We start from the raw sequence: 17052 nt of genomic DNA on the forward strand, positions 1-17052 counted from the left end.
AAAAACAGGCGGAGGAAAGAGCAATTTAAAGTGGCGCCATCATGTCACCCCTTTTCCCCTAAGGCAATCAATAAGCAATAGTTAAGTAACGAGTTTCTCTAAAAATCCACATTGGGATTCCAACATTGGAAAACAAAAGGATTTCTAGGTAAAACATGGGAGCAGGATTGTTTACAATATGTAAAACAATTATAAACTATTTGCTGAGACTCAAAAGATCGTCAGGCGGAAAAAAGGCCCCCCTCAAAAACAGTAAGATTCCAACTCACTTAAAAGCAAATAAATGCCTCTTCCTCTTTAGTTACAAAGAAAAAAAAAAAAAAAAAAAGGTCTGCCTGAGAGCAGATCCGAAAACGCAAATGACCTCAATATACAAGCAACAAAAAATGTTAACAATCAGAGTTGCGATACAAACCGTGAGAGACATACAAGACGTGTTCGAGCAAAGAAAGGCCTTTTGCAGTCAAGAGAAGTTCAAGGGAAGAGCAAGAGTTTGTTTTTGGTCTTTCTTTTTTCTTTTTCTTTTTTTCTTTTTTTTACGGAAATAAACCATGTTCTCCAGGCCGCCTTTTTAAATAGAACGCCAAAGGAAAGCCCGGCGAACGAGGCGGCAGCTGGTGGGGAAGGGCCCCCGCACACCCCCGCCCTTGGGGCGACTCCCAGCCAGGACCCGCAGCGGGGAAGCCCGGAGAGGCCATTTAAAGTTCCGGGGATTTTTCTTCCCCTGCCCTGTCTTTCTAGTTACAACTAACAAAGAGAGGGAGAAATGGGAGCCACAGGGAGAGCGAGGAGAAGGAGAAAGGGCAGCGGGAGGAGGAGGAAAGGAGCAGCAGCAGCACCTACCACGTGATGGAGGAGCGTAGCCCGGGCGGATTCGGCCCCACAAAATGGGCGCAGTTTGCAAACAGCCCCCCGGCCTGGGCGCCGAGGACCAGCGGGCGGAGGCGCGCGGCGGCGGCTCCGGCCCGGCCCGCCGCTCTCCTCCCCCCCGGCGCCCGGAGCCGCCCTGACTTTCCGGGCGGGGGGGCGAGGCGAAGGGGGAGGGGAAGGCGGCGGCGGGGAGCGGCCGCTTTTTCTTCTCTTTTGAGCCCTTTCTCCGGCCTTCCTCCGTTCCGGCGGGGCCTGGGCACGGCCGGGGACCGCAGCCCCGGCGGGCGGGCGGGGGCAGAGGGTAAAGCCGCCCCCCCCGCCCCGCACAAACAAGCGCCACCGTCTGCAGCCCGCGCCCGCACCCCGGTCGCCACCCCGGGTGCTTCTTCCCGGCCGGGGAGCGCGCTTCAGCCGCCCCCCAAGCCGCCGCGGCGAGACGAGTCGGCTTCGCTACGGCGCTTGGTTCTCCCGCCGGCTCGGCGAGCGGTGGCGGTGGCGGCGGCGGCACTGGGAAAATGGCGGCCGAGCTCCTTTTCCCTCCCCCCCTTTAATCTGAAGCGGAGGGAGAATGGAGCGAGCAAGCGAGCGGGCGAGTGCCGGGGACACGGGGAGGAGGGACAGCAGCGCCTCCGCCGGCTGCGGCTGCGGCGGGCCGCTCCGCCCCGGCGCGCCGCCAGGGGGCGCCCGCCGCGCCGCCCCCGCGGGCTGCCAGGAGGCGCGGCCGCCGCCGCCTCAGTCATGGCTCCTCGCCGCGGCCGCTGCTTCTGCACCTCTGTTTGCGGAAGCCGAAGCCCGCTGCCTGGTACGTGCGGCAGCGGCACGCGGCACTGCGGCAAGCGGTGCGGGCCCTCGCTCCGACCGAGGTGAGGCTAACCTGAGGCGCGGACGCCGTCACGTTCCCTCCGCACTGGGGCTGGCGGTGCAGCGCGCCGGTATGAGGGGAGGGCGGACTGGCGCGGTAGAGCCAGAGGACGTGAGCGAAGAACTGTGTGTACAGTGAACGAAGGAAGCTGTTGCCGCCACACTACCCCAGGGCCAACCGTGCTCTGAGCCGGGCAGGAAGCTCCCTGACCAGTGACGCGGTCTCTGCCACCCGCCCTTTGTCCTACACCCTGCTCTGTATACTGCAGCACACGGCTGGCTGCTAGCCCTAGCGCCACGCTCCGCAGCCGCCAAACCAAAAAATAAGCGGACGCCATTGCGCAGGCGCGAGCTAGGGCCGACTCCGGGCTAGCCCGGGCAGGGGCAGCTGGGAGCCAAAGGGGAAGTGATGGCCCACCAGCGCCGGGCCAGCTGGGAACTGTAGTTTTCGTTAAGAACCCCACGTTTTGTTTTAGGTTTCGTGGTTTGCCAGATCCGCCAAAATAGGCAAAAAGGCATTCATCACACAATGATATTTACGTTTCCTGCTACCACTGAATTAAAAGTTCATTGCCCCGCTAAAACTTTAGCAATGAACAACAAAAACAAACTTGTCATGTAGGAACCAGCGTTGGCTTAAAAGTGGTGGCATCTTATTCCTCATGACAACTAGTTTGTCGGCACAATATTTATTTCTTCCAAATAAGGTCTTAATAAGAATTTTTTTTTCTGGATTTAAGAAGCTCAATATAATGCAAAGTGCCACATACACAAAAGTAAAAAAATACCACACTTTAAAGCTAAAGATGCCAAATGATCACTAGGACTAAAAAAATCAAATAGCAAAATTGGTTGCAACAACTAAATCACCAAACTCAGCAAATGAGAAGGGTAAAGCCTACCAAAAGGAAGATGCAAAATGCTCAGTACTTTTTTGTGTGGTTTACCAAAACCAGTATCCGGTGTTATGTGTCACTGTAGCATCTTTTAAAAAAAAAAAAAAATCTGCCTCGTTACAGAACATTTTGTCAGCCCTCAAAGTCAATAACTCACCAGGCTTCTGTGCAACATCTGCATCTATATTTCTCTTGAGTTTCCTTCTGTATTTTTTATTAACTACACTCTCAAGCATAATCTTGGTTCTCAACTATCAAAGGCAGGAGGCAGTATAGAGTCCCAAGGTCAAATTACACAGGGATAAGCGGATAGATGTATACATATTTACATACACATCCAGAAAAGATCTGGGCTTTTAAATTTATAATCTCGGTAAGATTTGTTTAACTATATACATATATAATATAGATAAATATCCACATAAATGGTAATGCCACAGAAGATGTTTATACATAATTCCAGGACCAACAGATGGCGAACGAGAGCCACAATCTGAAGATTATGAAATCCAAATTAGAACAATGAAAATACCAAATAAGGCAACACTTTCTGCGATGTATACTTAAATATTAGTGAAAGAAACTCATAACATAATCTGGTTACTATCCCAACTCTTAAAAACTTGGTCATCTAGCTAGCCTTTTATTTTAATTTCAGCACTAGGCAAGTAGAAGCAGATAGATCTCTGTGAGTTCAAGGCCAGCCTGGTCTACATTGTGAGTTCTAAGACAGCTCAGGCTGGGTACAGAGACCGTGTCTCAAAAACACACACAAACAAACAAAACAAAACAAAAAACACCACCAACAACCAAAACTTCACTATCTAACTCAAGCACGTTGGTGCATGCCTATAATATATAAGTGGGGTAGGGAGGACAATCTGGTGTTCCAAATCAACCTAAACCACAGTATACCTGTCAAAACAAAAAAAGGCACCAATTTTATAAACAAGTGCATTCAAGGTGAACAACTATGGACACAAATCTTTAGAGAAATACATTTCTTTTTAAAAATTTCCTCCAGCAACAGCCAGGCATGGTGACAACTCATGAAATTCAATCAATCCTGAGGTCGAGGCAGGAAGATTAGAAGTTCAAGCCCTGGCTATACATCTAGACATTGGAAGTTCAAGACCAGATAGAGTCATATGAAAACCAGTCTCAAAAACTAACAAGGGCCATGTGACTGCTGGTATACAAGGTACAGAGAAGAGAGGAAGCACTAGGAGCCGAGAATGGGGGTGGGGCGCCAAAATGAAGAAAAAAAAATTCCCCCAGAAAAACAATGCTTGAGAAGGCTGATTAAAAACATAAACACAAGCCCGGGAAGTGGTGGCGCACACCTTTGGCCCCAGCACTCTGTTTCAAAAAAAAAGGTATAGCTCTCCCTACCCCTTTCTTTTTGTTTTGCTTTGTTTTTCAAGACAGGGTTTCTCTGTGTAGCCTTGGCTGTCCTGGAACTCCTTCTGTAGACCAGGCTGGCCTTGAACTCAGATATCCGGCTGCTTCTGCCTCCGAGCTTCCCCTTTATTAACCCCACTTAAAAATTAAGACAACTTTCCTCCTCAGATAGCATTAAAATTCAACCCAAGCCACCACAATGGCACACTGTAATCTCAACTACTCAGGAGTCTAATGCAGGAAAATCCTGAATATAATCCCAGCCTGGGCCAGGAAGGGTAACTCCATTATTGGCAGAATGCTTACTTAGCATGCACAAAATCCCAGCCAATCTCTGTCATTACATGCTCCAGACACGATGACCCAAACATGAAATTCCAACTCTACTACACAGAGAGTTCAAGGCTAGCATGCGATACATAAAACTGTGTCTAAATAAATCAATAATTTTTTCATAAGTCAGTTGCCAACTCTAAAAATACAACAAAACAAAATCTGCTCTGATAGCATAGCAAACCTAGGGATTTTGAAAAATAACACTATTCCCTCCAATAGAAAAGTACATCATTCTTAGAAAGGGTCATTCCATCCCCAAACCCCACCTCTGTTGTCTCTGTGTATGTTTCTGTGTTGGGGAAGCACATGTTACATATGTGAATGCACATGGCCATAAGGAGGCCAGAGGTGTGTAAACTTAAATCACTGTGCTTGTACATTGTGCTCCTATCCACTGAGCTAACTCCCCAGCCTAACCATTCTTTCTTAAGCCACTGACTCTTGGGTTCTAGGCATACAGAAAAACATACATTGATAGAGTAAGAAATGTCTAAAGCAGGGGGCTGGAGAGATGGCTCAGTGGTTAAGGGCATTGGCTATTCTTCCAGAGGTCCTGAGTTCAATTCCCAGCACCTACATGGTGGCTCATGGCTCACAGCCATCTATAATAGGATTTGATGTCATGTTCTGTCTGATTCCCTCTTCTGTCCATCCAGCAGGCATACATGGAAATAGAGCATTCATATACTAAATAAGAGACAGAGAGAGAGAGAGAGAGAGAGAGAGAGAGAAGAAAGAAAGGTCTGAAGCTATTTGAATAAAAAGGAAAAAACTACCTAGGTATGATTAAAAAAACTTTAATCCCAGCACTCCAGAGGCAGGTGATCTTTCTGAGTTCGAGGCCTGCTTGGTCTACATAGTGAGTTTCAGGACAGCCAGAGCTATATAATAGAGAGACCTTGTCTCAAGGAAAAAGAGAGAGAGAGACAGAGAGAGAGAGAGAGAACTTGTTTGGATGTTAATTTAAACAAATATTGTAATAAAATCAGAAATACTTCTGCCAAAATAAACACAATTATGTAACAAAACACAAAACTGCCATCTTTGAGACAGGGTATCTCCATGTAGGTCAGGCTAGCCATGAGCTCATGAACCCCCATGCCCCTGACTCCCAAATGGTAGGATCACAGGCACTACCATGCCTGGCAGAGAAGGTATCTATAGCAACAAGATTCTGGGAGCACTTGGATAGAGGGTAGAGGAACAACTAATTCAAACCATTCCTAGAGAGACACACACTGCAAAACCCACACAAAAATCACATGTTCAGATGATGAAACCTGAAGACATCTAACAAATCATCAAGGGTACAAAATTATCAAAGAGATGTTATGTTACTGAGAACATAACTAGAATTCAGGAAATGCTAAAGTCCCTATCTTATCTCTGTCATTCATTTACTAAGAAATCCAAATAATTTCCTCAACAGTTTTTTTCATTTTTGTGTTAAGACTGACAAAAATACAAAATTCAGTATTATTTTCAACCATATTCCAAACTAATTCCTACAATCACATTAAGACACAAATTTAAGAAAATTATTCCAAATGAACTAATTTCAAGCACATAGCAAAACCATATAATAGCTAACTGAATCACTCTTCTATGATCAAAGAAGAGAAAATCCAGGTATCTGGTGCTGTCTAGAACCTCAGCTACTTGAGTTCAAGCACAGCCAGCCTCATGCACACACCCAGACCCTACCTTAAAACAGAGGAAGAAGACGGGCTACACACATGGCTGCAGAGGACTAAGGTTTGATTCCCAGCACCCACATAATGGCTCACAACCGTCCATAGCACTAGCTACAGGATCCAACACCCTCTTCTGACTTCTGCAAAGCAATAGTCATGCATATGCAAGCAAAATACTCAGACACATAAAAGAAAGAAATCTAAAATAAGTTTTCAAAAAAGAAATACTTTACTAGGTAGATACCACACATCGTAATCCTAGTATGGGGAAGTAAGACAGAAGGATCAAGAGTTCATGGACAGCCTAGGTTATATAATGAGTGACTTTTGGGCCAGCCTAGGCACAAACAAAACTGTGCTAAAAGAAAAGGGGGGGTGGGACTCTCACAATTCCTAGAATATCTATGATAGTACTATCAAAATATAACTTTGTCCAGCTGAGCATAATGGCACACACCTTTAATCTAAGTACTTAGGAAGCAGAAGTAGACAGATCTCTGTGAGCTCTAGGCCAGCCTGGTCTACATGGCAAGTTCTACACAGTGTGAGACCCTGCTCCAAAAATAATTTTTCTTTTTCTTTTTTTTTAAAATAAAACCTTGAGCCAGGCGGTGGTGGTGCACACCTTTAGTCCCAGCACTTGGGAGGCAAAGACAGGCAGAGACAGGCAGATCTCTGGGAGTTTAAGGCCAGGCTGATCTTTCAAATTGAGTTCCAGGACAGCCAGAGCTGTTAATAGAGAGAAAAAAACCAGTCTAAAAAAACCAAAACAAATAAATAAAGCCTTGTCACTAGTATTTAGGCCCACACAATAAATTTTTTATAACGACGATAATACCACTATTCTTAACTAAAACAAAGTTAATGACGATTGAACCCACAGTCTCAAACATGCTAAATACACAGTAGCTAATTAACAACTGTGCTATATAATAGCCCTCATTCAACTTTAATTGTCACTGAAAATGGATATACCTTTAAAGCCATACCATTCACTTTCTTTCATCTATAAGTATTTATTAAGCTCCTGGGGGCAGGTGGGGGTATGGTTAGAAGCTACATAGTACATACACACAAAATCTATCCAATATTATTTTAAATCAATTAAAAAAAATCAAAGCGAACAATTGACAAAGATCAATTAGTAAGATGTTAGTAGGTTTATGCTTCCAATTCTCTCTTCTGGCCCCTTTTTCTGAAGACTGCCTAAATCATCACAAGAAGTCTAAAATTAAGTGTTACTTAAAAGCATAACCAAAATGAGGTAGCAATGCAAGTACCCCAAATAAAAGAGCCAAGTATGCAACAGGGATCTAAAGTGTTAGACTTGTCACCTCTACCCTATGTGTCTCAAAATAAGCAAAATGTCTACAAAGGGAAATTTCGTGACCTAATCTAATAATATTTGATTCTGTCTTTTCCATTCTCAAGTGTTTGCTGTTACCCCGACAAATACAGAGATTTCTCTATTTCTTCAGTCTGTAACAGACTTTTAAACATCAGTTATACCTTTAACTATTTTTATCTTCATTGAGTTATTAGGCAATTAGACACATCTCAATTGAAGCCATTATTACTCTGATACCAAAACCAGACAAAAACTTCCTGATAAAATTAAACAGATCAATATCCTTTATGATATAGTTATAAAAATCTTCAATAAAGCAAAAATGAATCCAAAAACATACAAAAAGGATGACCTTTGTTAAATGTGGTTTTCTTCCAGTAATTCAAGGTTAGTTTAACAACTGAAAGTCTGTTGTAATACACAATGTTATTAGAGGACAAAAACCACATGACCAGAGCTGGAGAGATGGCTCAGCAGTTAAGAGCACCCTTCACAACTCCAGTTCTAGGTGACCTAACACCCTCTTCTGTTCTCCTTGGGCACTGTACACATGTGGATACATAACATACATATGGGCCAAACTTCCACACAAATAAAAATAAATCTTAAATTAAAAAATAAAAATAAAAATACTCATGTGACCATCTACACATACAAAAAAGCACTTGGCAAATTCTAATTAAAAAATATCTAACAAACTAGAAATTGAAGGAAACTTCCTCAACCTGATTAAATGGTATCTATGAAGAATTCATAGTTAAGATTGATTTTTTTTTTTTTTTTTTTTTTTTTTTTTTTTTTTTTTTTTTTTTTTTTTTTTTTTTGGTTTTTCGAGACAGGGTTTCTCTGCGTAGCTTTGCGCCTTTCCTGGAGCTCACTTGGTAGCCCAGGCTGGCCTCGAACTCACAGAGATCCGCCTGGCTCTGCCTCCCGAGTGCTGGGATTAAAGGCGTGCGCCACCACCGCCCGGCTGATTTTTTTTTTTTAAGATTTGCTATGTAGCTTAGGCTGGCCTTGAACTTGTAGCTATCCTCCTACTTCAGACTCTGAGTGCCACGAATATAGATCCACACTGCTATATACCAGACCTATAATGTATGTGTATATAACATACATATTTTGGAGAGGGGAGGTTGCAGGGAGGACAGGATATCACTGTGTAACCCTGGTTTGTCTGGAACTTACTATGGAGATTAGGCAGGCCTTGAACTCAGAGATCCACCTGCCTCTGCTTCCCAAGTACTGGGATTAAAGCTAGGCAAGACCAGATTTAAAATCCTGATAGAGAAAAGACTAAATGCTTCTCTCTAAACTCAGGAATAAAACAAGTATGTACACTGTCATCACTTCTAGACAACACTGTACTAAAAGTTCTAACATGTGTGAATAGTCAAGAAAAAAATAACATCTGATAGAAAAGAAAAACTAAGACTACTTTTATTTGCAGAAAATGTAATCTTGTATGTAGAAAATCTTTGGGCTGGAGAGATGGCTCAGCAGTTTCGAGTACTGACTGCTCTTCCAGAGGACCCAGGTTCAGTTTCCAGCACCCACATGGCAGCTCACAACTCTCTGTAACTTCAGTTCTAGGGGATCTGACATCCTCACATAGACATATGCAGGCAAAACACCAATGCACATTAAATAAATAAATAAATGAATGAATAAATAAGTAAATAAATAAATAAATAAGTAAGTAATAAAAAAGAGAAGAAAATACAAAATAGAGCTAGGTGTAGTACGTGGCTGTAATCCCAGCACTTAGAGGTGGAAGGAAACCGGTAGCCTCACTACTAAATAGCAAATCTGAGTCCAGCCTGAAATGCATGCGAGACACTCTGTCTGAAGAAAGGAAACATCAGAAAATATAAGGAGAAAATCACAAAGTATTGACACTAATAAATACAATAAGGCTATGTCAGGTCAATATACAAAATAGTAATTCCCCCCCCCCCTTTCTTTGGTTTTTGGCTTTTTGAGACAGGGTTTCTCTGGGTTAACAGCTCTTGCTATCCTGGAACTTGCTCTGTAGACCAGGCTGGCCTTAAACTCACAGAGATCTGCCTCTGCCTCTCACATGCTGAGATTAAAGGCATGCACCACCACTGCACAGATAGTAACGGTATTTCTACTGGGCAGTCGGCTTAGTAGTAATTGTATTTCTAATGGAAGGTGGCTCAGTTGTTAAAGTACTTGCTAAGCAAGAATGTACAGAGTTCAGATCCTCAGAACCCTCATGAACATGGACTGGGCATCTCAGCCCACCTGTACTTTCAATCTCAGAAATAGATTTCCTGGAGCGAACTGGCTAGTGACACTACTGGACCGTGCCTCAGTGAATAAGGTGCAAGAGCAACTGAGGATGATTCTCAGCATGAACCTCATCCTCCATATAAACACATACACACACACACACACACACACACACACACACACACACCTACACATATATGCCCACATATGTGTAAACACGCATACATATATACATATACCACATAGAGAGTCAAAATATGGGGGCAGGCAGGGGGGTAAAAAATTCAATCACAATAGCACCAAAAAGAACAAAATGGGAGCTGGAGAGATGGCTCAGTAGTTAAGAGAATGTGTTACTTTTGCAGAGGACCTGGATTCAATTCCCAGCACCTATATAGCAGCTCACAACCATCTGTAACACCAGTTCCAAAAGATCTGATGCCCTCTTCTGACCTCTGCGGACACCAGGCCCATACATGGTACCTAGACACATATGCAGGCAAAATACACATATACACAAATACACATAAAATACACATATACATAAAATACTTTTTTAAACTTAAATTTGTTGCCAGGTGTGGTGGTGCATGCCTTTAATCCCAGCAGAAGCAGGTAGATCTCTGAGTTTGAGGCCAGTCTAGTTTTCAGAGCTAGTTCCAGGACAGCCATGGCTACACAGAGAAACCCTGTCTTGAAAATACCGATAGATAGATAGATAGATAGATAGATAGATAGATAGATAGATAGATAGATAGATAGATAGATAGATAGATTTGTTTTAAAAAGATGAAGCTATGATGGGCAGTGGTAGCACACACCTCTAATCCCAGTACTCGGGAGGCAGAGGCAGATGGATCTCTGAGCTCAAGGCCAGCCTGGTCTACAAAGCAAGTTCCAGGCCAGGCTCCAAGCTACACAGAGAAACCCTGTCTTGGAAAAAAAAAAACAAAAAAAGATCGAGCTAAAATAGTATTTAATTTCTAAACAATTTCACTTTGCATAACAATAAGCCACTTGTGAAATAATAGAAGGCAAAACATATTTCTGCCCTTAATTTCTCCTTGAGAAATTACCTAAATGCACTAATCTGCCTTCATGTCATACTTGCAACTTCACTGATAATAGTGCATATATGGGAAACTTAGGTTTCTTTCAAATTGAAGTTACTCTAAATTACTCTATTGGAGAATGAAATGAAGAGACCCAGCATGTCACAGTATAATCAGTCATCTACCAGAAAAACAGTAGCTAGATCAGTGAGTTGAAGAGTTTGAGGAACACAAAATCCTATTACTGGAAGAGTTATCTTCAGGGACTTAGGACTGGAATGTATTATTATTTTAAAAGCTTAAGCAAAAACAACAGCATTATACATTTGCCTAAAGAATATTGTAACATATAGTTAGCAAGGCACCTATAAAAGGGTAATTCAAAGAGAGAAGTATTGAGCATTCTTGTTACCAAAACAATCCAGGGCATAAAGATGCTCAGAATGAGCATCTAGAAGAGGGTGTGCTAGAGAGAGAATATGAAGCCATTCTTTTTCATCTAAATCAACAGGTGCTTTTCCTGCATATAGTCTGACATAATTATGATTAGGAAAAGTCACTGGAGTCCTGGAGTCACTGGACTGAGACAATGTCGGGCTACATTTCAAGTTATGTATCTATATTGAAATAGACATGTGATTTTTGGGAAATGACTTTATTGCTCTAAATGTTCTTGTGTATAAGATGCAAACTTTCATTGGTTTAAATCAAGGTTCTCCTCTTATTTTAAGGTTTTTTTTCGTCTTTTTTATGTGCATGAATGTTTTGCTTACACGAATATATGTGTACCACATGCATGCCTGGTGCCTGCTGAGGTCAGAAGAATTGTATCCCCTGGGAATGGAGTTACAAATGGCTATGAGCCACCCTACTGTTGCTAGGAGTAAAACCTGGGTCCTTTGCAAGCACAGCAATAGCCCAAAACCAAGGTTTCTTTTATCACTAAAGTTCATGACTTGAAAACATGGAAAGTACAATAATAACCATAATGAAGTGAGGTTCAATATTCCACGTTTAATAGCACAAAATTTTGGAGAAACTGTAAATTTTAACTAATATAACCAATATTTTCTCCAAAATTATTAAGGCCCCCTAATACATATGTACATACATAATAGAACTTCTGAATTATGATCAGAAGTTCACTTCTATGAGTTGTGCTCAGTAGTTAAAGCATGGAGACTTAAGTCCTAATCCCCAGAGCCCATGGTAAGTCAGGTACAGTAGCCTGCATCCATAGCACCAATGCTCCTACCTTGAGATGGGAGGCAGAGACAGGAGACTGGCAAATATAGAACAATGTGTGTGTGTGAGAGAGAGACAGAGACAGATAGACAGACTCTTGTCACAAACAAGGTAGAAAGTGAAGACTGATGTCTAAAGTTGTCCTCTGCCCTCCACATACATAATGGAATGTGCACACCCTCATTCACATAATCATACTCTCCTGTGCACACACACAGAAAGAAATTGACATATATGACCACTAGTAATATAAAAACAAAATTATCACCAAAGTATGCATGGGAACACCTAAAAATGGCTACCCAATTTGAGAAAACATATATGCCTCAATCTAGACTTTAGTTAAATAAAATTATTTTTTTACTTAAAAAGATATGCACTATAAAGGAGAGATAGACTTCAAAATACTTTATTGAAAGCAAGAGATCTCAAAATGTAGGTGCTTAGCCAAAAATCTTACATTGCTAATTCTAATTTATCACAATAAGGGTTGAGAGAGTGGAGAAAAACTACTTTTCTCAAAATAGAAAAAGCAAAACAACAACAACAAAAAAAAACCTACAAATGAGAGAAAGCAATAAAGACCATTACAGGCAGCAGCTTACCAGGAGCACTGAGACTATGTTAGCAAAACCTAACAGCTAGCAGTGGTGCTTCAGGCCTGCAATCCCAACACTAAGAAGATTGCTAAATGATCAAGGCTAGCTTGGGATATATACTGAGTTACAGGACAGCAAAGACTCAAGACCCTCTGTTGAGAGAAGAGAGAGAGAGAGAGAGAGAGAGAGAGAGAGAGAGAGAGAGAGAGAGAGAGAGAGAGAGAGAGAGAATGCAAAGCTACTAAAAGGTGATCATTGAATAAATAGATCATTAACAGTGATCAAAGCAAAACAGCTGACATACAACTTACTTCAATGTTTACTAGAGAAGATATAAGGGAGAAAACCTATTTCTAAATTATTCCTTAAAGCATACAAATCACTGATAGTAAACCAAATTCATCATTAAACATGCAAGATGGGGACTGGAGAGATGGCTCAGCGGTTAAGAGCACTGACTGCTGCTCTTCCAGAGGTCCTGAATTCAATTTCCAGCAACCACATGGTGGCTCACAACCACCCGTAATGAGATCTGGTGCCCTCTTCTGGCCTGCAAGGACACATGCAGGCCAAACACTGTATACATAATAAATAAATAAATCTTTAAAAAAAAAAAAAAATGCAAGATGCTTCCATACTGATGTATCAAACGTCAGACAGACATTTAAAGTATCAATTACAAAACTGTTCAGGAAAACATATACTAGCTGGCAGTCATACAGGAAAAATGACCTTCTTTAAGTCCCAGGTGGATAGAACTGGGATCTGTTTGCTTTAGCATCATTTACCCAATCCCCTGTTCAACTCTTTACATATTTATCTACTCAATAAATACCTGCTGGACAAAAATGTCAACATAACTTCCATCTACTCAAGAAATGGCAATCAGAGACATTAGCATGAATACTACATGAGATGGGATTGGAGACATTGGCAAGAAAAAAACACCCTGGCTCAAAAAGGAGAAATCACACACCAGCCTACACAAATTCTTTGCGAAGGAATTATGCAAATACTATTTATGTGTGCTTTTATGGGAAAATTGATAAAGCTCCAAATAAATGGTTTTTTTAAAAGATAAGTGACCAGAGAATGGAGAACATTTGCTATAGATGGAATGGGACTAAACATAAAAATTATGTGCTCCCCAAATGAAAAGAAATAAATGGAAGGCTGATCCTGGGCAATGTTTTAGAAAACCTATATTCAACCTTTAATATATGAAAAATATATAAAGAAATGTCTTGTGTTGCAAATGGAAGTATGATCTTCCCAAATATAAAACCACACTGAGTTAGGAAAATAAAAATCTGAGAGATGGAAAGGATTTCTAAATAAGTATATCAAATGCGAAAAAGCTTTCTTTTCAGCTGACTGAATTTTTGAGCAAACATGAATGCTGCCTCAATACTGTAGTTGTGTCCAGCTGAAGAGAAACTGCTCCTGCTCCAGGCAGTTCCTGTGTAGATAAAATTACAAAATCCTTAGGGATACACTTGAAACCAAGCTTCCTAATGACCTCACTTAACTAGCAAGGTAACACATGCTCTGCTTTCATTGAAGAGCCGACTAAGACAAGACAAACTATTACAGACAGAAAAGAGCAAGTATGCCACTGTACCTATAGAATAAAATCTAAGCTGTAGTTAAAGAATTTGTCTTCTGATCAAAAAGGTATTTTTGATTAATTATAGAACTTTTTGCATTCTATAAAAGATGTTCTATGCAAAAGAGGGAAAGTAAAATTTAAAAAAAAAAAATCCATTCACAACAAATAAAAGGACCACAAACAGAGCTTACTTTTCTATTCTACCAAATCACAGTTTAGCTCTATCTAAAACAGTCTCAAGTTTTAATTTTTTTCTGGGAGTGGAGGAGTAGTATTTTAAGACAGAGTCTTGTTCTGTAGTCCAGGTAGCCTTTCAATTCACTATGTAGCCCCAACTGGCCTCAAACTTACAAGTGCTGGTGGTATTTACAAGCATGTGCTACCTACATAACTCAAAAAAGTTTAGTAATAAAAAAATAAAAGCCTCAGACCAGCAAGTGACCTAGCAGGGAAAGGCCTGTCGCCAGGGCTTGTGAGGACCTGAGATCTCCCAGGAATCCACATGGTGGAAGAACTTCCTCATACAAGCTGTCCTTTGCTCTCCACACAAGTCGCATGGTATGCTTCTGTGATATCATACATGCACAAGCATTCACAGAAAATATACAAAAAATGCTAATAGAAAAATAAAGGCAGGGTTGAGGATGTAGTTCAGTTGGCAGAGTGCTTTCGTAGCACACAGAAAGCACTGGAATCTACCCCCAGTACCACATAAACCACCCTATATTCCCAAAACTCACAAAGGAGAAGCAGGTGAAGCAAAAGTGAGTTGAAGGCCGCCTGGGCTAGAGTCCCATCTCAAAAATCAAATAAGTAAATAAATACCAAGTGTGCTAGCATATGCCTGTAATCCCAGAATTTAGAAGGCCGAAGCAGGGCTTAGACTACATAGCAAGACTCAATCTCAAAATATAATAAAAGAAAAAAGAAAGTAGTTCTAGGTGATTATTATAAATCCAGGAGGGGAAATCAAGCTGTCAAAGACCCAGAGAAGGTCAAATGAATGAAGAGGCTGAAGCAGGTTTTCCTGAATACTAAATTTAAAAACCATGCATCTTCAACTGAGAAAACATGAAAATCAAGGGACAATGTGATTTATTTTTAGAAGATAGAAAAATCCAAGGCTGGAGATATTGCTCAGTGGTTAAGAGCACTGGTTGCTCCTCAGAGGACCTAAGTAAGGTTCAATCCCCAGCACCCACATTGGCGTCTCACTATTGGCTGTAACTCTAGTCCCAGGGGGATCCAATGTCCTCTTCTGGCCTGTATAGGCATGGTGCACAGACATACATGCAGGCAAAATACCCCTACATAAAATACTAAAATTAGGAGGGTGGTGGTGGCGCATGCCTTTAATTCTGGCACTTTCGACATAGAGGCAGGCAGACTCTGAGTTTGAGGCCAGTCTGGTCTACAGAGTGAGTTCCAGGGCAGCCAGGTCTACTCTGAGAAACCTTGTCTCAGAAAAAAAAACAAAAAATGAAAAACAAGAAAAATCCAATATGGTAATTCTAATCAACCAAATCTTAATACAATATATTAACCACTTACAACCAAAAATTAGAATGTGTCTTTCTATAAAACAAACAAACAAACAAACAACAACAAAAAACAAGCCAGGCAGTGGTAGCACACGTCTTTGGGAGGCAAAAGCAGGTGGATCTCTGAGTGCAAGGCAAGCCTGTTATATAGAGAGAATTTCAGGATAGCCAGGCTATACAGAAAAACAGTCTCAAAAAAAAAAAAAAAAAACATAAAAGAAATCTATGGGATGGGTTATCACTAAGTGGTATATGGAGTTAAAAATAGATTTCAAGAAGTGCTTACATCTATGGATAAATTCACCCTAGCGACATACAAGACCGAAGTAATTTCAAGAAGCCCTAAGGTTCTAAGAGTATTTCTTCAACCCAGCATTCCATGGTGCCAATCAAGACGGAGATGGATGAGAGCCTCAATGAACCTCTAGTTAATACGTGACAGTGAGTTGTCAGCAAATTGGTTCTGCTTTTCCAAAAGCAAGCAAGTTGTTGGCAAAGTTCCTTCCATTCTCTGCATCTATTTTTATATGTGTAACAAATATATATTTTTCTATTTCATACTTAGAATCCTTTATATAGCTTTCCATCCTAACATTCTCAAGATAAAAAAAAAAAAAAAAAATCTCCAAAAAGCGGTCTTGGAGGTGAACACCTGTAATTAACCCCAGCACTCCAGGGATACAAGCAGGATTGTCAAGCCCTGTCTAGTTTAAACAGAGTTCCAGGCAGTACAGGGCTGCATAGCAAGAAGCTGTCTCAAGAAACAAAAACAACCCGGGTGGTGGTGGCGAAGGCGGCGGCAGCGCACACATTTAATCCCAGCACTCGGGAGGCAGAGGCAGGAGGATCTCTGTGAGTTCAAGGCCAGCCTGGTCTACAAAGCAAGTTCCAGGAAAGGTGCAAAGCTACACAGAGAAACTCTGTCTCGAAAAACCAAAAAAAAAGAAGAGAAACAAAAACAAAACCATCTTCAAGAGCTGGACAGATGGTCCAGCAGTTAGAAGCATTTGTTTTCTTGCAGGGAGCCCAGCACCCACATGGTAGCCCACAACCATCTGTAACTCCAGTTTCTGGAGCTCCAACACCCTCTGCTGACCTCTGAAAGCAACAGGCTCAGTATAGTGGTGCATATACATGCATGCAGGCAAAAGATTCATACTCCTCAAGTAAAATAAACACAACTAAAAAAAAAATTTAATCTTCAAAACATTTTATTTCAGTCAGGCATGTTGGACTCCTGCTGCCTTCAATCTCACCACTTAGGAGGTAGAGACAGATCTCTGTGAGTTCCAGGATAGCCAAGACTACTACAGTGAGACTCTTGTCTCAAATTAATTATTAAATTTC

The 17052-nt window shown here is 41.5% G+C and overlaps 1 protein-coding gene across 13 annotated transcripts in view; it reads right to left on the bottom strand.

Moving 5' to 3' along the window:
- The window catches only part of Kansl1 (KAT8 regulatory NSL complex subunit 1), a 138293-nt gene that overhangs the window by 111534 nt on the left and 9707 nt on the right, over positions 1-17052 (bottom strand). For 2 of the 13 annotated variants that reach the window (XM_076543508.1, XM_015994849.3), the window contains exon 1: positions 1745-2172. The exons of 9 other annotated variants lie outside the window; for them this stretch is intronic. The gene's annotated coding sequence lies outside the window, so the exon portion shown is untranslated. Of the gene's footprint in view, positions 1-843; positions 989-1744; positions 2173-17052 lie in introns of those variants that run through there. 2 more of the 13 variants (XM_042282942.2, XM_006970537.4) reach the window with 2 other exon arrangements.

The sequence above is a fragment of the Peromyscus maniculatus genome, chromosome 8 (assembly GCF_049852395.1).
Source record: "Peromyscus maniculatus bairdii isolate BWxNUB_F1_BW_parent chromosome 8, HU_Pman_BW_mat_3.1, whole genome shotgun sequence".
NCBI classification, from domain to species: domain Eukaryota; kingdom Metazoa; phylum Chordata; class Mammalia; order Rodentia; family Cricetidae; genus Peromyscus; species Peromyscus maniculatus.